The sequence below is a fragment of the Ornithodoros turicata genome, chromosome 2 (assembly GCF_037126465.1).
Source record: "Ornithodoros turicata isolate Travis chromosome 2, ASM3712646v1, whole genome shotgun sequence".
NCBI classification, from domain to species: Eukaryota; Metazoa; Arthropoda; class Arachnida; order Ixodida; family Argasidae; genus Ornithodoros; species Ornithodoros turicata.
The window spans coordinates 58,101,043-58,127,521 of NC_088202.1; the positions used below are offsets into that span (position 1 = coordinate 58,101,043).

At 46.8% G+C, this 26,479-nt stretch overlaps 1 protein-coding gene and 1 long non-coding RNA gene across 2 annotated transcripts in view; both read right to left on the reverse strand.

Moving 5' to 3' along the window:
- Positions 1-26,479, reverse strand: part of LOC135385466 (kin of IRRE-like protein 3) — a 403,730-nt gene that overhangs the window by 313,654 nt on the left and 63,597 nt on the right. The window lies entirely within an intron of this gene.
- On the reverse strand, positions 9,025-9,915 carry LOC135383548 (uncharacterized). Its single transcript, XR_010419935.1, has 2 exons — positions 9,713-9,915; positions 9,025-9,184 (listed from the first exon to the last, which is right to left on the reverse strand). It is a non-coding gene; the product is annotated as an uncharacterized LOC135383548 (long non-coding RNA).

The window sequence follows — 26,479 nt, forward strand, 5'->3', positions numbered from 1 at the left end:
AACGCGGCATAAAAAAAATCACCATGTTTATATTTTTTCAAACACACCAAGTAGCGAGGCGCTCCCGTTACCATCGCTACATTATCAATTCGCTCCTCGGAAGCTTTAGCGGCAGCGATCTCACCGACCATGCCACTTCCTAGTCATGTCACGTTCCCCACGTACCACGTGATCCGTCCTTTTTTGTCCCGTCTCCTCCTTTTCTTCCCATGTGAGTCGCCCCGCATATCCTACGCCGTGTACTGGTTTTGCGGAGATGCGTATTGGCTCAGCAGGTAGTCGGAGAAATCAATCCTGTCACTTCGCTAGCGCTAAGAACCAAGTTACTACGGCAGGAGTCGGATACCTACGAGCGCAGTCTATGGGGGTTTTGCACGCAGAGTATAAGGGACGGTTTAGGGCATGCTTTACGCGAGGAGTCAGGGTGAGGAACCGCCTTAGAGACAAGCTTAGGGTGCGCTCATGAATTATTGAGCAGCTGGCCAGCGGCGGTGGCGGCTGTAGGGACGTTTTATTGCGCTGCTCCCCCATGCTGCTGCTGCTGCCCGAATCCGTCAGCTTGTGGAAGCACAGTGACGTTGTTCTTTCTGTTTCATTTGTTTAAAGGAGGGTTATTATTCAGATTGGCTGCTGCTTGCATTTTGCCCTGCCGTGTTGAGTGTTATTGGCACTTTCTTTCAAAAGCTGGTTCTTTTCGCTCAAAGGATTACGTGAGAAATGTCCGTACATTGGTTTGGGTCAAATATCTTTTATTCCCAGCGTGCAACAATAAAAACCCGCTGTAGAAGCCATGTACCAGTCGTGTTGCTGCGTTTTTAGATGTAACTTTTTTGAACTTGTCGTTGTGCGTGCTGCGTACGATATGTGATACGAAACTCGCTTTTCCATGCCCTATACGCACTTAGTAATTGGGAGTGGATTTACATGTCAAGGTGTCTCATCCTATATTACTACATGCACTTCTTGCATTTGAAACTCACAACCGCTTTGTTTCTGTGTTACAGCAACGCCAACAGCGTTTATTTATTTAGTTATTTTTTTGCAGGACACTGCCGTGTGACATCGCCAGCATCAGCATGATTTTTGCGTTCCGTGTTTTACATAACGGAACGGAAGTTCCCAGGTCCCAATGACTGATAAGAAAACCAGGAAATGTGTTTACGGAAATCATTGTATGCCATTTTCGAATAGTATGAAAGCGACAGCAGGTTACTACTAAATAAAGAAGGATGAACACGGTCAATACTATAAAAGTCATGTACTGAAATATTCCTGCGAGTCATGCCTTATATTTGTGAAGGTGTTAATTTAGCAGTTTCAGTTCGATTCGGAACTTACGGGTTCGAGAAAACCTTCAATGGAACAATTACATAAGGAATTTTTTTATTATTATTATTCGCTGTTAGTCCAGCGAAGCAAATGTGGCTATGAGCGGCGTACAGCCGGTGACAGATGGAGAGAGGACAGCAGGAAGGAGCGGGGGACAAGGGGGGGCCGACTACTGCTGGAACTGAGCCGACATTGGCTTGGAAATTTTCGGAAAACCAAGGGAAAACCTCAGAGAGCACAGGCGGTAGTAGGATTCTAACCCACCACCTCCCAGTCTTCAGCACGACCTTGGCTACCTCCAACGAGCAGGAGGACTATCGCATCCGTCCCGGTCGATTCCGAAACTATAGTGCCGTTTTATTCCACGTTCATCACTGATAAAAACGCCGGAAATCCGACGCGAATTGGTGGCGTTGTTCCTGTGCAGTTTGATGTAACACATGGCAGGAGCAGACGACGTATATTGATATTATTCCGGGATTCCCTTTCTGGAAACGTGGCCCGAACAAGGCCAATCAGCGAGCGCCGCTTTGCTGCGGACGAGACCAATCAGGGAGCGGCTGGGAGGACCTTGGTAGCCTTGGCGACCGACCGACCGACAAGGCGGGCGGGCATCTGACTAGGGACGGCGCCTGCTCTGTGATCGGTTTGCGGAATGTTGTTTCTGGTTAGCGTCGGACGTGTTCGTACAGCCGAAAGCGTAACGTCGTGTTCCACGCAATATGGTCACGTCAGAACGCACGCTGGAAAGAGAAAGTATGCGTATTTACAGAGGACTTGTCACTTATAGTATTTTGCGATGCGAACGCCAAGCAGACGACCTCGGAGACAATCGCCTGCGCTGCGCTCCCATTCGCGTGCCTGACTTACGTCATCATGGCGTTAGCTGCAGAAGGAGTGCGAATCTTTAAAACTCGTTTATATAATATATTAAACTGTTTTCCGAAGAGAAACTTGGCCAAGTTGACTGTGAAGCGGTGACGAACATTACCGTATCGGTCTCCTCCATGCGTTCCCGGATGCGATAGTCCTTTGAAGCTGCTCGGCCATACCGCTGGTCACATCAGGAATGCCTTGGCTAAAGTAAACAGTAGAATGTATTTCGCGAGGCGAACACATCAGTTCCCAACGCAGTCTGACTTTTTCAACGACTGCCGTTTCAATTGCTAATGTTCTTAGGCCCCTTGAGGCTTGTGTTGTATTCGTCTATTAGTGTGTTTACTCGGAACAGTTACTTTTCACCATGAACACAACAGCGCCTTCGGAAGTCTCTCGCCACAAGGGCGGGGGCAGCTCAAGTTGTAAGGATTGGTACATTAATAAAGACATAGGATGGCATATACGCAAGCTAGCTAGTGGAAGACCTCAAGCCTCTCCTTCCCTCCCCTTTGCTGTATGTTATGGTGTGTGTTTTTATTCCGTGCTTGCGCCGCGAAGCAACTGTGGCTATAAGCGGCGTACAGATGAGGACAGATGGAGAGAGGACAGCAAGAAGAAGTGGGGGCATGGGGGATGTTATGTTTTATATGTCATTATATATTGCTGGTTTCAGTCTTGAGTTAGAATCTGTTTGTCTTGCCCAGGCTCACCATGATGGAGAGTACTGCTTCCGACACGGTTGTCTAGAATCGCCCTAAACTAGTTCTACAGCCCATAGTTCCTTGGTTGCCCTCGGAAATGTTGTTCCAATATTGTATTTAAGGAAAGACCATATGCTGCACGTGTTTGTTAGTCAAAGTAAATAGTCTTGCAACACCTGCAGATTTGAGGTGAGATAAACCACAGGGTGCTGATTTCAGACAACCGTGTCGCAAGCAGTACATTAATAACTTTCTGAATACAGAAAATAGATATAAATACTACAGTAAAGTTACACAACTACACGCAGCGGATAATGACTCGAAATGTGCTAGATGTAGAAATTTAGTGTTAGCTATTAATTATACAGTATTAGTATTTACCTAAGGTAATAATTTAGCTGCAGTGATCACAACAAACACGTAACTCCTGTAAAGATGCGCCTAATAGGACCGAATACCTAGTACCTTGTGCGATTTCTAAGCATGAAAGCGGAGGGAGTGCCACACAGCATGACCTCAAGGGAGGCAGTTCCCCCTTTTCCCCCATCTTTGGACTCCCCTGGGACACACTCTCGAGACATCCGGTAGACAATTATCTGCTCATATGACCCTCCCGTGATTATTGCTTGAAAAAGCTCGTATGACATTTCGCATCCGGAACATACCACGGAAGTTAGTAAAAGTAGTACAACAGTTTAAAAAATACGAAGCACTTTGATCCTTTTTGTTCCCAAGAATGTGTATTCTCGGTCCGATGCCGGCTGTACATATGGTGTTCCAACAGTCGCACATAGAGTTATAATTTTTTGTACTCTATTCAAATCATTCAAAACTCATGCTTATGTGAAACCCTTACATCCTCAACCCACGTATGACTAAGCCTCGGTCCCTGGCCTGCGAGTCCTGCAGGAGACCATGACACCATGGTCACCATGGACCAGGACACCATGTTGATGAACTTGTGTTGTGACGATGAACGTGAGTTCTTGGGTTCCCGTGCCTACAATTTTCTTTTAGTAGCGGGCCCCCTTCAAGCACGCCGCACTCTCAGTTTTACTTTTTTTTTTTTTTTTTCATCATCAAACCAAGCCCAACATTTGAATAAACTTCAACAAGAAGCTGCCGAATGTGACCAACTTCTTCATGTCATTTCTTTAGGCTGATTACGATTTGTGCGTATATTTTAAGCTGTGTACACCTGCATATGCGTAATATGCTGCATGGCCTAAATTTTCTTCTACTGCAAGTCCTGCAACGGTAACCGGACAGGAATATTATAAACAAAGAAACACATGACTTAAAGGAGAGGAAAGGAAGGCACTGCTCATCATCTGCAGTTGCGACGTGTATAAGCATGTTTGTCTCTTCCAGCAGAGTGCTCTTTCCGGTCCGAAAGTGGAAGGGCCCCGATGCAAAAGATAATCTCGGGGATCGATGAGTCTAGACAGGACAACCTGGATAAAGATAAACCCATCTTGCGGTTCCTAGCATATTGTGCTCCGCTGCACGCTCTAATTGAATCTGAAATGAAGTTTCCCTGGCATTTCTCCTGTAAGCGACAGACTGGTGGCAAACGTTTACACTACCAAAGCACACCAAAACCGTTATATTCGTGACCTCCTGCTTCCTTTTCTGGGGATGGCATGAAACGCAGCGTCACCCTCGCCTGGAGCTTCATAACTGATTGGTGTGTAGCAAATAAGGACATGTCCAGAGTTTCTCGAAAGCTTCGTAAGCTTTATGCTATAAGCTGTATAGGGCAAAGCACTGTGTTGGTCCCTCTGTGGTTCTACCACGTGACGCCCTATGACAATGTGATGGTCCAGCTACCGCGTTTAACCGCTACCGCTTTAGCAGATTTGACAAGCCCTGCAATAAAATTTGATATGCACGTTACATATCAGGCGTATCGTACACATCTGCACCGCCGATCGTTCAGCACAGAGGTTATTCAACCCTTTTGTTTATTCAACTCGACCCACCACGTGTTCCCCGATTCAAAGCAGATTCGGAAGACTGGCAGTATAGGTAACTTGGCAATATTGCTCTTAACTTGGCGTTTCAATACGTCGGTATTCCCGGTCCACTTCGCGGCCACGTAGTGTCACTCTAACGTTCGTACTCCACCCTATAGAACAGAAGTGGCACCATCGATAATTCGATTACGGAAATAACGGCCCGTTTCTGTCGCCTAAGTTTCATACATTCTTCATCAACGTTTGTATATTCATAACGCACTACAGTTCGAAAAGACAGAGAGAGAGAGACAGAGAGAAAGGGCGCATTCACAGTGCACAGACAGAAAAAAACTGCAGAGGTACTGAAAAGCTCGCACAGTACGCGTCACTGGCACATGCCCGGAGCCACGCAGTTCCTCGTGCTGGCCAGCTATCATCCATCTCCCAGCTGAATCTGCGAAATGGCTGTGTATCTCGCCAGAGCGTGCCATCCATCTTTGTCTCGTTGATGCATTCCTATTTTGCATTTGGTTGAAGAGTGGAAAAAGAAGAAACAGCAGAAAAACAACGGCTTCTTTTTTGGGAAAGTGCCTCGCGTGAGCTCAGTGGGCGACGGGGCCCAAATCTTGTGTAGCGGCACAACACGCGAGGGAAATGTTACAGGGAAAAATGCCACGAAAGGAATCCCCAGACGGGAAAGTGACGCATCAATCAGTAAAATTATTTGTGTTTGCGCCTTGGCGCAAGATACCCGTTTGGCGTCTTTAGCAGGGTGCGACTTCAGAAATACATCTCTCATTGATATTTCGTTGAAATTTACAAGCGTAAATACTTCTTTCTTTCCTTTCCCAAAGACGTACGTTGTCGTAGAAGCGATTTCGTTTCCTTCAAATGTGTAGCTGACTTGGCGTCCACGTACTGCTCTTTGCGCTGTGTATGAATCATCCTATTGGGTTTTTGTGTGACATTTTAACAAACGTATCCAAGCGAGCCATATCTCGTTATTTCCCTCCAGTACCTTTGATTTCGTTCAAAAACAGGACGCGATCGTAATACCATAATCACTTTTTTCCTTCTATATGGCAGTTGTTAGCGGTATATCGACAGGTCAGATGTTGGCTGGTTGTTTTTTAGAGAATGGAGCACGACATCTTGCACTTCCTAAATGGGGTACAAGTTGCTTGGGCACGCCGTCTTCCGCGAGGGACGTTAAATACGGTGTACCGTATATGTTGAGATTTCAGCGCACGTTAAAGAGACCTCAGGTGTGCAAATTAATCCCCAGACCGACTACTGAGGCATCGCTCAGGATCACAGTTGTCTCGCGACGTAAAGCCACGAATTATTGTTTCTAAATCCCCCCTCTCTCTCTTTTTTTTTTTTTTTTTTTTTGATCACACCGCGTGTGGGAAACAGGAGCTACATAACACTGCTTTCTCGTTTACAAGAAATTGCATCTTTTTGGGTTCTGAAATCTCACAGGCTCGTCTTCTGTTTACCTTGCGATTAAAGCATTTATGCGAAATCTTTTGACCTAATTTTTCACCAAAGAAAAGTAATGGCTTCCCTCGGTGTGGAACATAACGTACTCGGTCAAAACAGACACCGCACGCGAGCCGTAAGAACATTCGAAGCGCGCTTTCTCATGTGCAATGAAATCGAAGGTGACCGGAGAATGATAATTCGCAGCCTTTTGTAGTTTACTAGATGCCACCTGTCCCCGTGTGCGAGCGTGCTTGTGAAAACTCCAGCAGAAGCTGTAAAGAAGGTTCGTACTCGTCAGGAACCCGTGTTATGTCGTCGGAGTCCCCGCCAATGTGGGGTAATCGGATGCGGGTTTCACTGGTATTCAGGTGTGGATTGCAATACCTGTGCTGAGCGGTTTTTCAACGACCGCCTTCTACCCAGTTAGGCAGATTCGATTCATGTTGCTTTACATAGGTTGATCTTTCACTGTCGCCACTTGAAAACTTCTGTTGCTCAATGTGGCGGACGTACTAAGGTGTAGCTGTTCCTGGTTTAAGAAGCATGCCCATGGCGGAATGTGGTGTGATTTGTAGGTTAACAATAAAAGAGAAGAGTCAATCAACGTACGTACTCTCTATCAATTCACGTAGAGGTCAAGTTTTCACCAACAACATATTTTCCCAAGACACACATGAAAGCCAGCGGCTTGCGGGGCAGGTTGTCATGCTTACACTAAAACTACACTGGATCTCTGGATCATATTGGACGTCCAGTTTGTGAGGAAGGTTGTACGTCCGCAGTCGATGTAGCTTTTCTTGGCTACGTGAGCCAGGGCTGCCTGCTTCTTGCTCTGATGTCACTGCTGACGGCCTGGAGGCTCCAAAATTGCGGGCAGACCATGGGCGCGACCTGAGTGTTTGTTTTCAATGGTCTCCCACAAAAGTCACCTCAGGGTGCACTTGGGGACGGCATAAAGCGTAGACAAAAAAGAAAGAAAAAGAGAAACGCTACATGTGGGCTATGAACCATTGTGCATAAAAGATTACCTCGTCCTTTCTTTACGCCGCAGCCTGTGCCATGGAGAGTCATTTGAAAGCTATCAGAGGTAATGGCTCCCTTATGCCCTCCACCAAACAACAGTGTTCAATTACAGTCATGCTGTATGGCAGCGGCATTCAATAATGAGGACCCATGGTGAAACAGGGAAGCCCCATCTCATCTAACACACATTAGAATGTTCGTTGGCAATGCAATGGATTGCTGCATACATTACCACGAAAACAAGAATTATATATTTTGCCACACGGAGGGCACCTCCTATTCCTTTTGAGGGGCGGTGGTGAAGTGCCAGAGTTCATTGACTCGTAGCGTCAATTTGCGCGAATAGCGCATGGTATAGGCAGAAATATCTAGAGCACAAAATAGGATAAATAGAAGGGAGGACGTCAGTTAGTCCCTCTGGACTCTCTTGAATGATTCCGGTCGACTGGGAAAAGATAAAGACCGTGAAGAAATAACCATCGTGTTGGGACACCTCCCTGCTTCGGCTCACAGAATCAAAGGTTGAATAGAGAAGGCGAGTTAATGGTGAAAGAGGGGAAATAACGTAGTTCGACGCTTCCTTTTCATGATGTATGATGATTTCTGACGTTCTTTTAGACATTAATCTAAATCCGCGTATTACTGTAACTTAAAGGAGCATGGAAAGGAGATTTGAATGGTTGAAAACAGTTATTAATTTGCCAAGCAGCGTGTAAAAATCATTGTCGTAAAATATTTCGGCTGAACAATGTTTTGTTACAGCACAATTCCATTTATAAAATCGCTCCCGTGGCGGGAGGCTCGCGCGCTCGAACCACAAGCCACTTCCCATTGGCTGTGGCGTCAAACGTTAAAAGTGCTCTCATTCGCTACGGAAAATTCGTCTGCTTCGGACACTGCATGCTCCTTGTTGACAGCGATTCTTTATGTTCTGTTGGTTTGAGGCATAAAACAGAGGTGCAAACGAACAATAAAACATTACGCTCATAATGGTAATGCGATCGTGTGTCTCATGTTAATTGTATTATATACGTCTCCAACTAACGAAGAGTCCCAACGTCTCACATGAGGCGATACGCAGGGTGGCGGTTCGCGCTGTTCGCGAAGCGATGGAACATGACGCGGCTCTCCTCGTATTCGTTCCTGGAAAACAAGACAAACAAAGTGCATTCTTCTGTCTCCAACTTATTGAACTAGTTCAACGATCGCATCTTCCACTCGCACCTAGCACTGCACCTGCACGTCGTCACCATTCCCTTTTGAAGGAGTGTTGACCTCAATCCACACGCGAGTTCCCAATTTCGTTGCACTGCGTATCCTTGCCGTGCAACCGAAAAGAATCGAAGGAAGTTCACTGGCGGCAGACCAGGGGCGCGAAGCTGTAGTATAAATCTATTGTAGCTGAAAACTCACGTGACCTCCGGAGCTGGACCAATGACCGAGGACTAGCCACCCTATTTTTTTTCTTTTTTGATTATGTCGCGAATGACGTAAATGACGTGTCATCCGTTTCTCTCTCACTAATTTCCTCCTCTCTGCTCTGCTTCCCGTTTTCTTTTGTTGTTCCTTTTTTTTCTTCCATGCACTGTTTTTTTGGTTCGCGTTTGTTGGAATGCAGTGGGAGTTACAGGAATACGATGAAGCCTTGGTTGTTTTTGTCACATGAAGTATTTTATTGTGCGACATACGGTTATGCAAGCAAGATGTACACAGGATGACATTAACATTGCTCCAGAATTTGCTTGAAGAAGCCTGATAATGTCGGACTGCCTCTGGCAAGGACTGCTACTGGGAACTGGAGCTCAGTGGCTGCAAGATGAAAACAATTGGTATCAGATATACGGTTATGCATGCGAAAGTTGCAATGCAAATAGAAAGAGTAACGGTGCTATTGAACGCGAAAAATAAGAACGGTGGTAGGGTTGTGAGAAGCTCGCAGTCATGGGGAGTGATGAGCGACCTTAGTACGAAAAATACCTTTTATTGCGCTACTTCACCATTATATATTCAGATCGATTAGCCTGACAATCTTGGCTTTGGCGCTACGTACAGAACAGCTACTAAGTCAACGCGTCTGACGAAACTTGTCGAGCGAAATCACCAAGAATCTGACATACAGTAGCGTCATACCTTTATACAGTACGACGTGAACGGGTATTTAATCGTAACATTTAGATGATATTGTTTCACGAAAAGAAATAGAGTCTACCATCGTATCTGCAAAGCTACGCTGTCTGTCTCGGTCACCGCGTATTCCGGTAACTGTTAAGCAACTTATTCACAATACACGAAGTGAATGCGGTGTTGTGAGGCAACAAGCAACGGCAAATGACTTACCTCTCGGCAGTCGTTGACCAGATATCGGGTACGAGGCGTTCGGACACTCGAATAGTTTCTACACCAAGAAGCAGAGCACAAATGTTGCGCAGGCATCTTCCCTGGCAGCTGTGACTGTTCGAGGACGCTCACATGATCCAGCTTGCGTTTTTAAACAGGAAAAATCACAACTCATAGTCCAACACAACCGCTACACAACGCGAGCCGTCCGAAAAGGACGCCGGCGACTCCGTGGACGCCGGTTCCAACCGGCACAGCCGCCGCGATGTCGCCTGTTCGAGCGCTCGCGAACAAGTTTGAAAACAGCCAATCATCGCTCAGAAAACGAATTCATCCTCATGGGAACCAATCAGTAATCACTAGCCACCGGATGTCTCCATGACGTTCAATTTGTGACGTTTTCTGACGTCCGATGACGTGAAACGCATGAAGCGCCTCACTTTATCCCGCAAAGGAACTGGCGAGTTTCGGGCCCTTGGGCAGACTGATCAGACGACCAATGTTACCGACGCCATGCTCTGTAAAAGAAAAGAAAAAAAAGCAGCCGTTTCTGATGCGCATGCGTCTCTCGGCAGAACAACGCGCGCGAAAGGCGCCCGCCGACACCTTGACAGTTGTCGGTGTCAGATCGCAGCCGAGGTCACTTCCGAGCCCCAGGAGTGGACGCAACGTACAACGTCACATCGTGACGGAGGTACCCGTCATTTCTCACGTGTCTTCCGCGAGAGTAGGAGCTCTCCGCACTCATGAGAATCAATCGACTGCTGCGCGCGATATTTTTCTGCTACGCTCACATTTCTTGCGCGAAAACGTGATTTAGTGATCGGACATTCCATCACGATCAAAAACTTTTTTTTCTCTCGGTCTTAGACTGCTCCTTTAAGCAAGTGCCGGAGAACAAAATAGGAATTACTGTAGGCGACTTTTCTTCTCGAGGATATTCTAGTACCGACATTACGCCTTAAGACTGTCAGTCGCGGGCAGTGCTCTATCCACACACAACCGCCATGTCTTACATTGAGATCGTTGCTCTGCAGACATTCTATCCGTATTACATGGCAGTGCAGTATTCACCTCAAGGGGTACGGGGATAATGATACAAAGCAAACGATTATTATTTTTGTCTTGAAATTATGCCTTGCTCATCATGTGCATTGTGAAGTTCGCGAACGATTTGAAGCGCAACCGGTATATTAAGCTGTGCTCATATTGTTCCTTTCCACTCCGTGTCAAAATTAGTCTTCAGAACGGAGTAAATAAACGTGCTTTTAGGTGTAATAAGTGAACATTGGACAATTACAGTGGCAGTAAGCGTCACTACGGGGGTGCGAGGAGTGCGGTCCGCATCGGGTGACGCACCGCACTAGTACCTCTCTATCTCTGCGGCGACATGAGATGCCGCTAGCACTACACTGCGAGCACTACTTTTTTTTCTGCCTGTGGTCTGAAATTGTTACTTACCGCCTACCATCTGGTATGGAAAGGAATCCATTATAAGGGGCGGGGTGACGCAAAGAACTCCCGCACCGGGCAGCGCGTACCCTAGTGACGCCACTGTCAGTGGTAGTACTGAATTCACAGTTGCAGTGCAGGTAAGCGCTGAGATAAGATTGGAAGGAGGTAGTCGTCAAAGAGGCTAGGCAGAGGCGGGAATCGAAGCACACGTCTTCAGTAAAGTTTCTTCCGTTGTTGCTGGAAGATGGTCCGTTGATGTAGCTCACAGATCGGAGATATTCCCAAGAGACGTCCGACAGGCGGTATTCTCGAACAATAACTGGGCTTTATTTACATAGTTATTTACATAACTATATACAAGACAATACGCGACTGAAGTCACGGGGCTTTCGCCTCGTCTTCATCAAGTCGTTGCGGCTTCCACACACATTTTCCTGTGTCCTCCGCTTAAAAGGGTGACATTTGAGACACAACCCCCCGCCAGCAAACACCAATCCCAGAAGCCCGGTTCAAACGTCCCCAACTCGTGGTTGGCCTAGTTTGAATTTAGAACGAACCAGGCACCTCCTAATTGTCCGCCCACTACTCGGTCTTTATGGGTAACGGACCAAGCTGTCAATCCGTGCACCATGCAACTTTGGACAGTGCATCTTCCTTGGCTCACTCTACTGATTTATTGCCAGCGAGCATCTGGTCGCGAAGACCCCCTGAGGCGTCAAGTGTCCCCCGTCCAACGCGCCTTCCCCGAATCTCTGTCGGGTGGCTATTCCACTGAGGTGGAAATGTACAATATTTGCAAGGTTTCTAAAATGTACAACTCTTACATCTTCATCTCCTGTTTAGTGCGCTGCAGCGACAGTGTTCTCTTGGCCAGTAATTGGCGCCAGTCAGTGGTTAATTCGGCTAAGAATGCTATAGGAGACGTTGTTCCCTATTGGAGAGGACCCTGCCTGAAGTGTGAATTGCAGACACTAAAGGCTTGTTATCTGTGTTAAGGGGGGAGTTGCAGTCTTCCAGGAAATGCTGGAAATGCTTCGCTGTGACGTAAGCAGCAGGCAGTTCGCGGCCAAATGTGCTGTACCGCTCCTTTTGGCAGATGAGATTTCGTGAGAAGAATGCCAGGGGGTGTCCAAACTTCGTCCATATTCTGTTGCAATACATCGCCTATACTCGTGTTGGAATCGTCGACGACGATTAGAGAAGTTTCGGCACCTTCTTTCGAGTGGGCAAGAAGTGGTGCTTCTGCTATGCAGCGCTTCATGGAAGTAAACGCTTGATCGTGCTTAGTATCCGAAGTGAATGCTGACGTCGATTTTGTGCGAGAGGAAAGGAGGTTGTGGAGTGAACGAACAAGCTGTTGCTGCGTGAGGGATGAAACGTCGATAGAAGCGCGTCGACGCGCGTACATATGTATGCAGAACGGAACAGGCGGCACCTGGTGAACACGGTGGTAATTAACCAATAGGGGGCTCGAAGACAAACATGCGAACGCAAAGCCTCCAACGCATGAGGACATTGAACGAGTGAAATAAGGATGCCGTACCAGCACTGCATATTCGGTAGAACATTTGACTTGACGGGCAATCAATATTTTTAGGTACGATTTCTGTCGTCCGCGTTTTTAGACGACTGCCCTATTTCAATCTTTCAATGTGTTTAGGCGTTGGAGGCTTTGTGTTTAACCGTCTGCCAGCCTCAGCTTGGTTAGTCATCATCATATTCACCAGTGCGGGCTGTCGTGTGTTCTCCTCATTCTAGTCGCTTCCAGACCTAAATGATACACGCTTATCCCTTTCCTCATTCTGTTCTTCCTTTTTTCGAATAAACATATACCCCCAAGCTTATCATGCAACGTCTCAGAGTTTTCTTCGTATTCTTCTTAATTATTATTATTTTCTATTTCACCGGGTATCAGCACGAACTACTGTATCAGGCGAGAGATCACGGTGAAGACGCCAGCTCAAAAAGAGCAATGTCAGAGTTAGCCGAGTGGACGGTACTTGCATTTCTTTTCCATTTTTTTTTAAATTCCTTGTTAGTGCCGCGAAGCAACTGTGGCTATGAGCGGCGTACAGACGTGTACAGGTGGAGATGACGACAGCTGGAAGGAGTGGTGGACAGGGCGGGGAGGGGGGGTTAGTATGCGTGCTGCGCTGACTTCAAGGGGAACTGTGCCGACATTAGTCTGGAAGGTCTGAAGGGAAACTCAGGGAAAACCTCAGACAGTGCAGCCTATGGTAGGATTCGAACCCACCACCTCCCAGTCTTCAGCACGACCTTGGCTACCTCCAACGAGCAGGACGCCTTAAAGGGACTATCGCATCCGTCCCGGTCGATTCCGAAACTACAGTGCCGTTTTACTCCACGTTCATCACTGATAATAGCGCCCGAAATCCGACACGAATTGGTGGCGTCGTTCCTGTGCAGTTTGATGTAACACATGGCAGGAGCAGACGACGTATGTTGAGAGTATTCCGGGAAGCACAGCCGGTGCGGGGATTCGAACCTGCGTCACCTCCCAGTCTCGACGTGGAAAGCCGTCACAGCAGTCACTGTGCCACGGGAGCTGGTACGGTATTAACTAGGCAGCGGTATATTACAATACAGTCCACAATATCCAGATGCGCATTTAATTTAACGGTATCTGGCGTCCTTGTAGCGTGTGACACGATTACGACCCGTTTCCTCGGTTTGCGGACATTCTGCAGTTCTTGTCACCAGTAACATGGCAGGTCCATCGCCCTCGATGGGTGACACAATACTGACACTCAAAGTGGAGCTCTTATAGCTATTTACTGCTGCTTTGCAGTCATTTGCGTAAGGTGGGCCATCCTAGTATAGTACTTGGTAGTATAGGCAGCAGGGCAGTACTGCAAATAATTTTCACCACGTAGGGTTTTTAAAGTGCTCTGGAAATTTGCCACACACGGTGCTAAAAGCAAAGTTAACGTCCTCCCCATCGCTACTGTCCTCGGTCGGGAACAAAAAAGTGATGCGGAGCTCAGTTGGTTAGCACGCTACCTACTGAGCTGCCATGGTATAGCCAGTGCTACGTTAACAATCTCTTGGCATAGCAAAAGGAGTCCACAGACTGGCCATTGGTGCTTCGGTAGTGATCTGAGTAGGCTCGTGGGGTATTCATCGATTTTACAAAGCCAGCGAAGGTACACTTCCAGATCGAAAATGTTGTACCGTAACTAGGCGTGCTAGAATGCTTGGCTCAATGAATCAAACTCAATTACGTACGTGTAACATCAGTGAGGCAGAACGAAACAAAGTGCGGTTATTTTGTAACACCACGTATATCTCTTCTTTTATTGTGCTATTTCCGCTATATTTTGCATCGAATAACCGCTCCCCTCTGTAACGCTTCTTGCCTTGACGGCAAATAAATACAAGGTGGGCGCTCCTCTAAGATAAACGCGAAATTCTTCTGGGCGAATTGTTTCTCAGAAACAAAAAAGTGCGACTCACAAAATTGGGCTCACAGACGTATTGCACTCTATGATTGGCGATCGATATGGCGGGACCAATCCTTGAATGGAATCACAATGAAGGTTCGAAAACGGAATTGCACCATCTGTCCACGCTTCTTTCGGTGTGTTATGAGGGACTGAGTGAGCGCGAATCATGAGTGTGCGTAAATGGAAAAGTCGAATACGTACCTTGTAGGTATTGCATTTTTGCTTGATCGGATTAGACGGCATTGTAACTGTAGCGGTCTTCTCGCAATTGCATATAAAATGAGGCTTTTGCCATGAAGGTCCCGCACTCCATGGCTTATGCCATGGAGTACGGGACCAAGGAAGAACTGTGCAGCCCTAAGCATCATTGTGTACTTTCTGTCAAACCTCTTTCTGGATTACTCGCCACTGTTTAGAAAAGGGAATGCCTGGAGATGTTCAATGCAATAATTGGAAGTAGAGTCATAAGTAAGGTATGTAAAGTCGTCTTCTTTCGTGGACTTTTGGCACTTCTAGTACAATGATTAAGTAACAACAAACCTAGTTTGAGGCCCTAGGATTGTTCACGTTTCAATAGAGCAGAGTGATATTGACACAAAGCACCCCACCACCCTTATCGGCGGCAAGTTGCACAAACGGAAAAGACACATTTCAGTAGATTGAAAATCCTTGACGTGTCTTACCCATTTCAATTCCCTGCAGTAACTGAAAACTGCTCCCCAAATCAAACGTTACAGCGTTGTATTTTCAGAATCTTTAAAATCTTTCAAGGTAACATCCATCAAAAACATTCTGAACTCTGAGCCAGATTACATGGTACCACTTCCCCGGTGTGTTACGTTTCAGTCACTAGCAAAACATTGAGATGTAACGCACTGCATTCCAGCAACATACAGCACAACATACCCTCATTCGAACGAACGTAAAAAAGTTGTGGAGTCGACCTCCTGTGGCACAAGAGAGAAGATCGGCTTACGGGCTAAATCCCGCAACGAAAAGCCACCGTAAATACTTCCCTGGTTTGAGAGGACGAAACGCCCTCTAATCTGGGCTTTACAAGATGCAGTAATCGTGACAGCTGTACTTGGGCTTCTCTTGCTGTTCCGGAAACACAAGTGGAAAGAGTGGACAGCGTCGCTGCACGGTTAAATGTAACACGACGCTGCTTCTGCACTGTGGCAGAGACAGAAATAAAACGCTATGTCGGAGTTTCGAATGTCGTCTGCCCGTTGTGTGTTGCAGCGTTATCCGATCGACTACGTGTAACTCGTGGTTCCGGCAAAAGGAACCTGCGAAGAGATATGGTCTAGATATTTCGCGTCCACCAACTTCGTTCTGCAAGAGCAAATTTTTCGGCAAATGCGTGGAAAGGATATTGCTCCCCTGGTATTGAACCAAGAACGGCACGAATGTAGTTCCTGAACTGTAACAGAGTTACTGCACTGGAAAAAAATATACTGCAGCACCTCCAGGTGGCGACTATGGGGCCCCAATCGTTTTGGTGTCGGTGCACTACTTGTCGCGATGTAGAGTGGTGCGGCTAGACATTGCAGCCAATAAGAACCAGCGTAGGGCGGAGCTTACACACGCCGTTATCAGGTTGAAGACGACTACGTATAGTCGCACGAACACCCTCACAATAGATATTCTGGATACGTCGAGACGTAACACCTTTGCGTGTGACTCTTTATTACACGAGAGTGTGTGGGGGGGGGGGGGGGGGAAGATGGTAGCGCTAGAGCAGCTTACTCTACTTTCTTCTCCTTGGTAGAAAGGAAGCTTGGTATGGGATAGCAAAACTCGCTCGAAGGAGAGATCGATTTCTCATTGATTTTTTTATTGGTCTTATCCAGTCCAAACTCATGTTGGTCTCGAAGATTTTCTTCAGTTTGCAGTATCGCCGAACACATATCTGCACATAAAGTAGTGCATGCAGTTCTCAGACACTTCGCCAGAAAAGTTTATCATTTAGTTTTCAGTCTAGTTTCAGTTTAACAGGTACCTCAAATCTAAATAGAGACGCAGGCCACGTTGTCTTAGACTACATCATGGAAGACCGCACAGAAGGAAGAAAACAAATACACGCTGTAACTATAAGTGAGAAAATTTGCCTCTTAATGTGTGGCTCGCTAGCTCAGGGCGCACATGGTGTATCCGCAAAACTAAGAAGATGAGCAGTGTCCCTATTATGGAGCCAGACGATTATGGCCAGATCTGGCCAGATTATGGTTCGCTGCCGAAAGACCACCTTGATGTATCAAGAGAAATAAGTAGGCTGCATTAACCAAAGGAGAAATCGGGGAAACAAAAGAAAAAACGAGTGATGATGGTGATGTGATAAATAAAAAATGGGGATGAAAAAACAAGTTCAATACGATTACGCAGTAGTTCTTTGCATACTACGATGCCTGCGTTCAGGTGGCTGAAATGATACGGAGTTTCCCGCATCCCGCAAAACACTGGGTTCTCGGCATGTGCAGTGACGATCCTCCATTTCAACGGGACCCCAAAGTGCTTAAGTTCTCTATTTCTGAACTCTGTAACCACTTATTCAGGTACAGTATTGTCACCATTGCGTATGGTTCTAACTTCGCAACAAAAATAGAAGGAGCAGACAGAGAGAGTGAAGCAGCCCAGACTGCTTTTATTGACATGGGTTGGTTTCAGACTTGCTATGTTAATACGACACACAAAAATTAATACGTGATGGTCGTCGTTACATAAATGTTTTCATGTCGTCATCATCATGTTTCAGTTGTTGCTACTCTTTTAAATTTCGTCTAATTTCGTGCGGTAGAGGGGCAGCTTCTTCTTCAAGATCACGATCTGTTCTACACACGTTACCTTTCGTAGTTGTGCTCAAAGAATAGCTAGCTGCGGCGGTTAAGATGGTATTGATGGAGACCAGGTAGTGGACGAACTTCGTCGTGGACAAAAGTCTAGGTATGAGCAACACCGAAAACGCAAACACACACAAGACTCAAGAAAGACTCTGTTTAATTTTAAAACGTACAGGTTCAGACACACAGGGTGTTTTTTTTTAGCCTTTGGAGAACTTTTATAAAAAAGCTAGGAGAACAATATATATGTCGTTCTTGCAGTTGATTTCTACGGCCAGGCGAACATCCTTTCGAAGAAAGTGTGCAACTAGAAGATGACTAATTACCTAAAGTTCATTAACTAATTTTTAATTACGGGATTACGTGCAAAAGCGAGATAGCAGATTGAGAGACTATCCTAGTTGCAAGCCATTTCACGTTTAAGAAATCCTGAAACACGTGCGTACGTAAAAATATCCCCCCCCCCCCGAATTTTGATATGCAAATGAGCCGAAACCGAAACCGTGGCGAACGGGAACGTGTGGGGCCCAGAGCTCATTTCACGTCAGAGATCCACGCGATTTGGAGCGATAGAGATGATTGGGGTAGGTACTGCTCAGCTGGCCGGATAAACCGCTTTCCGGCCCAGATAAGCCTCCGTCGGCGAGGGTGGTGCGCTCCACAGGCGAGCTTTTTTGGTTTCTGCTCATTTGCATATCAAAATTCGGGGATGGATATTTTAACGCACGTGCGTGCGATTTTTAAAAAGTGGAATGGCGTTCAATGATGATAGTCTCTGAATCTCCTATCTCGCTTTTCCACGAAATTCCCCAACTAAAGAGTTAATTAATGAAATTCGGGTAATGAGTCGTGTTGCAGCTACATACTCTCTTCCAAAGGATGTCCGCCTGGTCGTAGAATTCAACTGCAAAAACGATCTGTATGCTGTTCTTATAGCTTCTTTATAAAAATTCCGTAAAGGAAAAAAAAAACTATATACATATATTCATTTCAGAAAAAAAAAAAGAAGGAGAAGAAGAACCAGAAAGACTACCAGACCAAGGACACCGGCACTAAGAAATTCACACGCACAGTCTGTGAGTAGGATGGACGAAGACGTGGCTATGACTGGGATTAATTGAGGCTCATGAGCGGAAAGAAGTGCGGAGAAACATATGTGCTGAGAAACATGTACGGAAGCAACACGATGACCTGCAAGAATGCTTCAGAATCTGGTACATTATTAATTGTTAATTTTGTTTTAAGGACACCTTCATTCGGTTCGGTGGCCAGGGCGCTCGGGCCGCGTGTTTGTAACCGGTGCTTTATAATATATCATAGTAGTTCGAGATTTCCCATCTAGCCACATATACCTGATGACTGAATGAGCTGTAGCAAGGCCATCATTGTGCGTACGTTTTCATTCATCCCTCGCACATTGCCAATTAATCTCTGCTCGGCACTCAAGTCTTCATATTGGCATTCCAGAGCACGTATGACCCTTGTAAGGCCTTGTACCGTAATACCTAAGCTTGTAACAAAAAGAGTATTCGTTTAGATTGACGTGACCTAGTTGCAGCTGCTTTTATTCGCCCGGAACGTTTAATAAATTTAATGCACCGACGATCAATTACGCTTACGTATTCTGAGTCATAGGTATTTGTGTGATGCCAAACCTCGAGTGGATACGACAAATTATTAAACCTTGTCGGCCGGCCCGTCTCGCTACTGTGCACTGCGTCGTACGTCATGTGAAATGTTCGAAGAAATGTGTGACGACTACTGCGGTAATAGTTTTCACTATGTGTAATTCAATAGCTTTCAATATTTCCATATTATGCCTGGTCCACAGTGCAACTTCTCTCCGTTGCGGTTATGGTGCGGATCCAGTGCGGAGGCAGTTGTCATGCGACATGCTGTTCAGACACGCGCGCTCCTGATACGGAACACGCTTGCGATTGTCCAATCACGCCTCCACTCCACAGACAGCCATGAACACGCAACAATGACGTGGTCGGCGAGTTATATTGAACCGTATCTGCGGCATACGGAGCAATTAGAGCTTCTTGTTTCGCCAACGTGCTTTCGATCGAGGCAGTCATGTTGGAAAAGCAACGGCGACAGCAGAGCAGTGATGCGCTAGTTGTAAAATTTTCGAACGGTTGTTTTCACTAAGCTCTCACTTTGTGCTCTAATAACGGTGACATCGGAGCAAGATTCTCCGACGCCGTCCGCTGGCTTTTCGTCGCAAAGAGCTGGCGCCAGCGAACAACTGGCGGAACGCGCACAATAGTATGCCGCGCGACCTTCGTTGCAAAAAAATGACCTTACGCGTCAGGAACGAGAACAGTGCGTTAAACACTGCGCTACATTTAAGTAGTCACACGTTTGTAGCGGGCCGTGGACAGCAACGACGATGACCACCGGCGCGGCTATGGAGATAGGTCACTGTTATCGCCTCTCCGTGACATACCGTCATCGCCGTTCGGGACTCATGTAGAGGGACACCACCTCCTCTACACGTGAAAGACAAAGTGGTTCGCTTGTGTTTCAATTACGTGTCCAGGAACAGATTCAACAGTTTATTTCTGTTCACACTAGGTCTTCTGACCGGTTTGATGCCTCTCAGAAACGGGTTGTACACCTCTGAGTACGTTTTGTACTATCGCACCATTGTACCCATAACGCACAACCTCTTCCCTGCCGAGCGACATTCCACGGCAGGCGAACAGCTCGGCAATAAACGCATCACTGTTATCTTTACGACAGCTTCAGCAATTCTTGAGCAGTTGCACTCTTTGTTACAGACGAAGCCTTTCTCTCTCTCTCTTTGCCTAGGATTGGACCGGACTTGACTTGATGCAACCACACCGTATTCTTATGGCGAATTCGGGTGGTCATTTCGTGGCAACGCGGCCTAGGGCTCGGAAATTGCTAGTATGACTCCTGCGCTGGGTCACCTGACCTTTGCCACGCGAACATGAGTGCCAGGAAACTAGTGGTATTTGTCGCTTGGATCACGCTAGGGGCATCGCGGTCGCTCGTCTTCGGGTTTCGTGGTCTGCTAACCCACGTGAATTTCGACGTGCGGGCTAATGCGGGCACTCGCAACCCTCGCAGTGCGATTGTGACGACACCGGATATAGTTGGACATCCCGCTGCCCGGTTGTATCGAGACTGGGCGAAAAAAAGTGCTAGCTGGCATATTCCTAGCGCTCGGAAAGCGTCGCGCGAACATGCGAGATGACAGCGCTTTGACCAAACGAACGTGACTGCTCGGGATCTGGCAAAAAAAAGTTGCTACAAAATGTCCACCCGAATTCGCCATTAAGGACTAGATAGGGGGGATGCTACTAGCCGATTCAAGGGCTATCTGAACCCTCTTCTTTGCATTCGGTTTTCTATACGTTCATGTTGCGTATTTCATGTGAGTCGGCGGACGGCAGTCCACGACAGGTATCCGTTCGCGTCACCTGTTTCCGAACACCATATGTTCGTATGCCACACTTTCATCCGGAGAGCTAACATAATATCGAGATTTCAAAAGTTTCAATTTCAAAAGCCAGACATAATGCCTTCAGGACAGTCGGTACATAACATCCGAAAACTAAATATGCCTCACGAACAGGAAGAGCGAGAGAGAGAGTATGGTAGAGCCTAAATTACCCTTTCAACGTCGTTGGCTCACAGGGAGTGGATGGCACCTTGTTAACGCTAATTAAGCTCATTTGTTCACTTTGTCCGACAGCGCTGTCTCGCGAACGAAAGCGACGTCTGCTGTCCTATAGCGTTATATCCTCTGCTCTACTGCATTACCGGCATACAGCGCTGCTCAGAAGTTAAAAACAGGAAAAGAAAAGTCAGGAAGATGTTAATAAAAGAGAGCTGAGGCTGTTCCCAGCAGTTCATTTTCATCACCCAGCACCACACATTTCTTGGTTCTCTTGCGCCTTCATGCGTCAGGAGCCACGGTGAATACTGGCGCTGTTCTTCCTTTTTCGTCCATGCGTGTCTTGCATGTTGTGATCGATAAGCGGCCTCATTTTCAGCTCATCTCTTAAAGTTATCTAACACGCACAGACTGCGATAACACTTTTTTCTTTTTCTTTTTTGTATTGTGTACATGATGCGAAGTGTCGTTATAAGTTCGACATAGCATAGCGAGATCTTGCCGCGATAATATAGTGATCAAAGCGCAAAATACATGTATTCGTACATCTATCGATGCACACATGACCAATTCACTTGACTTCTTGTTACACCATGTCTACATTATTTAGCGAAGAAAGACAAAGTAAGACGCGAGTTACCGTGTCCACTCGGGTCAACATGCGCGGTTCGTCTTTTGAGAATTAAAACATTTAAACGAGCTGTAGCACTTCAGAATATGCGGTCGATTATAGCATGGCCGCATTGTGTACTGTGCGCTAAACTATTGACGGGAAAGGAATTCTTTTTATACCTATCACAGTTGCCGAAATGAACACTCGCCCCCTTCATGTTCTCGCAACACAGGAGTGAAACCTACGGCGATTCCCATTTGTTCTCATAAGCACGCGACTTTTCCCACTCGCTGGCGGAGGCGCCCGCAACACTGTTTGAAAGGGATTTTTTTCGGAATGCTGATAGCAAAGTTTGCCGATTTTCTAAGCGTCTATTTACCCCGTGTGTTGTAAAACTCGGAAGGCACGGTTCACCCATACAACTAACAATCTTTTATATTTATCGGACATAACTTCTTGTCGAAGTGTCACAGCGGCCTTCAACACTTTATTTATCCTTCTCTACTTTTTTGAGCTCTCTTACGTAGGGAAGCATACCGTAACAAATTGCTGATTTTCACGTCAACTACGAGCGATAGCACATACTGTCCCGAAGCAGCGACCATAAACAGCCATGAAACCATGCATACGCGAATGCACACTGACTTTCAACAAATGCATATATGGCGTTGCTGACTTTGCGGCAACGAGGCGTGGAGATGTAAAACGATGGTGCTATTGTCAATAAAGTGATTAGCTGAAAGTCAGTACTGTGCGCGTGTCGACGTAGTCAATGTCTTCATCTTTTTCGTAAAGACTTCTTTGCAACTTTACCACTTATACATTCGAAATCATACGCCTTCAACATTAAGTTTCAATACCATGTTTGAACATTAAGTTTGAAGGTTTCACATAGAAAGAAAACTGAAGTGACTGTTACGCAGTTTTAACACGATTTTCAGCGTCAGCTGTGTGTGTGAATCAATGTTTAACGCCGAGCAGAGTCGATCCAACGCTCGCTTTCCGCATGCCACGAAACATCTCTCATCCACATGGTGCATTAATTCATCGAATGCCACTCGATGTGGCTTTTACAGCTCAGTGGCGTTACCGCTTGAGACAAGTTGACTCTCCCAGATGCTGTCACTGCGGTGCTCTCTAGGAGATCTAGAGCACAATCTTCTTCGTTGCCCACACTACCAACCTTCCCGAACCGCACTCTCCGGGTCTCTTAACCAGCTGGACTCTCGCCACCTCTCTTTCTCAAAATTGATTCGTCCATGGCCATATCCAGTCCACCAACGCTGTGCCCTCAAAGCTCTTTTGACATTTTTTGACACCATAGGGCTTCGAACCTTATCGTGAAGGGGCTCATTATTTCATTCCCCACATCACCATCAGTAATGGGGTAGAGCATCGCCCCTGGCGATGAATCTCCCCATTCATCATTTTAAAAATAGTTGTTGCCGTTATCACACGATGTCTGTCGGCGAATCCAGTCCTAGCCGCGTTTACCTGAACTCAACAGAGCGGATCGAGTTGGCAGTAGAGTCAAGCTGAACTGGACCCGACGCTGTTTATATGAGCTCGCTCCAACGGGAGACGGTCACAGCGACGCCCCGCGTCGAGTCGAGCTGCCAGCACAGTGAGAGCGTCTTCCGTTCCTGTTTTCTCGTCCCGCCTGCCGCCGCCTGCGTAGAGCTCGCATACAGCGATGGCTCTACCCGATCCCACAGTTCCTCGCGTCCGGCCAACTTGACCCGACCACGTTTACATGCACTTCGCCCGTCGAGTCGAGCGCGTCAACCCTCCCCTTGCTGTCGGGTTGACTCAACTCGACACGACGCAAAGTCGGCTCGACCCGACAGCGTTTACATGAGCGAGTTAACTCGACTGTTCAACTCAACCCGCTCCTGTCGAGTTCATGTAAACGCGACTCGTGTGCCTTCGTAACTGACGCTGTAAAATGTCTCCTGCGTCCAGATTTCGAATAATACTTCCCACTCAAATTGAGATATTGACGACAAATTTGAATATAATTGATTGAATTGAATTGAATAATTCGATAGAAGAATAAATTTCCTATCATTCAGCATCAAGAACACGTTTGTGGACCGCGTGACGAACAATTTTTTCTGGATGTTACACGAAGCGGCGTGCCGTTCACAATAACCGTAGCCAGGGTGTCGAACCGAAACGTTTTTCGTTCCGGTTTTCGTTCCGGTTACATCATAAACGATCCGGTACCGGTTCTGCTCCGGAGCAAAAAGATAACGGTTCATACCGGTTTTTAACCGGTTCCGCTTCTGCTGGGAATATTTATCCCCACAAAAAAAATCAATGTTACAAAATGTAAACCCGTTTATTCCGCATACATAATATTTAATATTAATAGACAGCTGTGAAATTGGTAGCTCCTGGTTTCTGTAGGTTACTGTCTGTTCAAATAGGCTTTCTCCTTCTGGAAGCACATGCTCCACACGGACTTGTTTGTCGTGATGTCATACGTAAAGTACTTTCTTGCTGGGTTGGAGCGATCGCGTCCCATCTGAATGTCTGTTGCTACTGTCTAGCCAGCAAGCACCACCGCACGAGTACAACGCAAATCGAGGAACACCTTCACTCACAAACGCGCTCGACGGCTCCGTTCTATTTTCTTCGTGTCCTGTCCACAAAAGAGTTCCCACTTCGTACGGGCTTGCCCTCGCGTATACGTAAATGTATTCAACTTAGCTGCTCTCAAACAAGAGACGCGTTGCGCGACATTACCGATAAAGAAGCCGGTATGCAGCCCCCTTGGGTCTCTGTTTAGTTGAGGAGAGTTTGCGGGGATCAAATTAGAACGAACAGTACGGCACATTGCTAGAGTGTCACATGTACCTCTAAGCCTGTGTGCGTGCGCGAACGATAAACCATTACAAAGGCAGCCTAAGGGTCATAGTATACCGACATACATTCCACCGTAACCGTAACCCTCGTATGGTACCCATGACATGACTTCAGAGCACACGACGTCTGTTTCATTCGCCTATCCGTAGTACAAACCGGCGAAGTTTTTTTTGGACCGCAAACCGTTAAATATATTTTTCGGTTTCCCTCCTGAGCGAAAAAAACGTATACGGTTTCGATTCCGTTCCGGTTCGCACCAAAATAGAGGTTTTTTCGGTTTTCGGTTCCGGTTTTCGGTTCGCTCCGACACCCTGACCGTAGCACGTCAATGGCGGTCGACGAGGTCAGAGCTAGTGGCATTTCAAATATGCGTACTAAGTTTCATCTGCCTACAGCGAGAAATGGCAGTTCAGCGTATTGGGAATTTCCGTTGGGAACGCTTGGATTACACGCTGCGGGTGTCACGTGACGCGCGTTTTCTACGGACGACCACGAGATCTCAGATGGGTCTGCCCTTAACAGCTGACGCTGTAAACAGGAAGGGTGATGGAAATCCTTATAATAACGGTACCGTGATATTACACGTAAGGTTTGTCTGCGCAGTGTGGCGACATGTTGCACGTGCCGCAGGGTAGGACTGCGGATAATTTGGGCCACCTGGGGTTCTTTTCACGTGCGCCGGAAATCTCTGACACACGGTGCTTATGTGGCGATTTCTTGTCAGCTCAAACAGCGCGGCCGAATATCGGGGACAACGGGATCCGTACAACCAGCTACCATCGCTCGGGATGCCTAGAAGCGTAAAAATATAAAACTCTGGACCTAACTTTTTTTTGTTTGTTTTCGATTAGTAATAGACTCTCTTCCCGAATATTGCGTGCGAGAGTAAATTTCATGCAAGCTGGGACCGGTGCCACGGCTGGTCGCTAGAGAGTTACAATTCATTGCATTCGTGTCACAGTTTTATATCATGGAATGTGATATTGCCGCTGCAAAAATGCACGTTGTGTGCCTTAAGTGTCGTACAGTAGCTACCTTCTGCTTGGTTCTGACTACTGGTTCCACGTAACGTGCGACACACCAGAGCATGTTCCAGCAAGTTTTTGGTAGAATGCCCTAGAGCGCTTCGTACCAGCGGTATGGCCGAGCGGGTTAAGGCGTCCCGCTCGTTGGTGGTAGCCAAGGTCGTGCTGAAGACTGGGAGGTGGTCGGTTCGAATCCTACCACCTGATGTGCTATCTGAGGTTTCCTCTGGGTTTTCCGAAGACTTTCGAGACGAAAGTCTCCACAGTTCGCCTCGAAGTCAGCCCAGGACGTATACTAAACCCCTGTCCCCCACTCCTTGCTCCTGTCCTCTGTCTCGATCTGTCCACATTTGTACGCCGCTCACAGCCACCGCCGCTAACACGAAATAAAAAGAGAGACAGAGATAGCTTTCCGTATGGTTATCGTCCTCACCGCTTACCTATGCTTCATCTCATGGCAAAATGACTCGCCCTTTTCGAGGCCTCCCAACGACAGTTCAAATAAATAATTTTTGTAAATTCATGGTCCAGCGGGTTTCTGTCGCTTCCCCCTAACGTCGGAAAGCATACATACACGGACATATAGTTATGTTACTGGGCAGACATTGTGTCATGGTGAAGCTATAGCCGTTATTCCTGACGCATTTTTAGTGAAGGATATCCATGTATAAACACGGTAAATTGCTCTGAGGCAGGAAATTGCTCTGCACGTCAAAAGAACACCATACAGGTGGTCGAAATTGTCCGCGGTAATACCGTGAGGCACGTGCAACATGCCGCCATACTATATGCAGACAAACGTTACGTGTAACATCACGGCACCCCTACCATTATTATAGGTGTGATAGAGCTT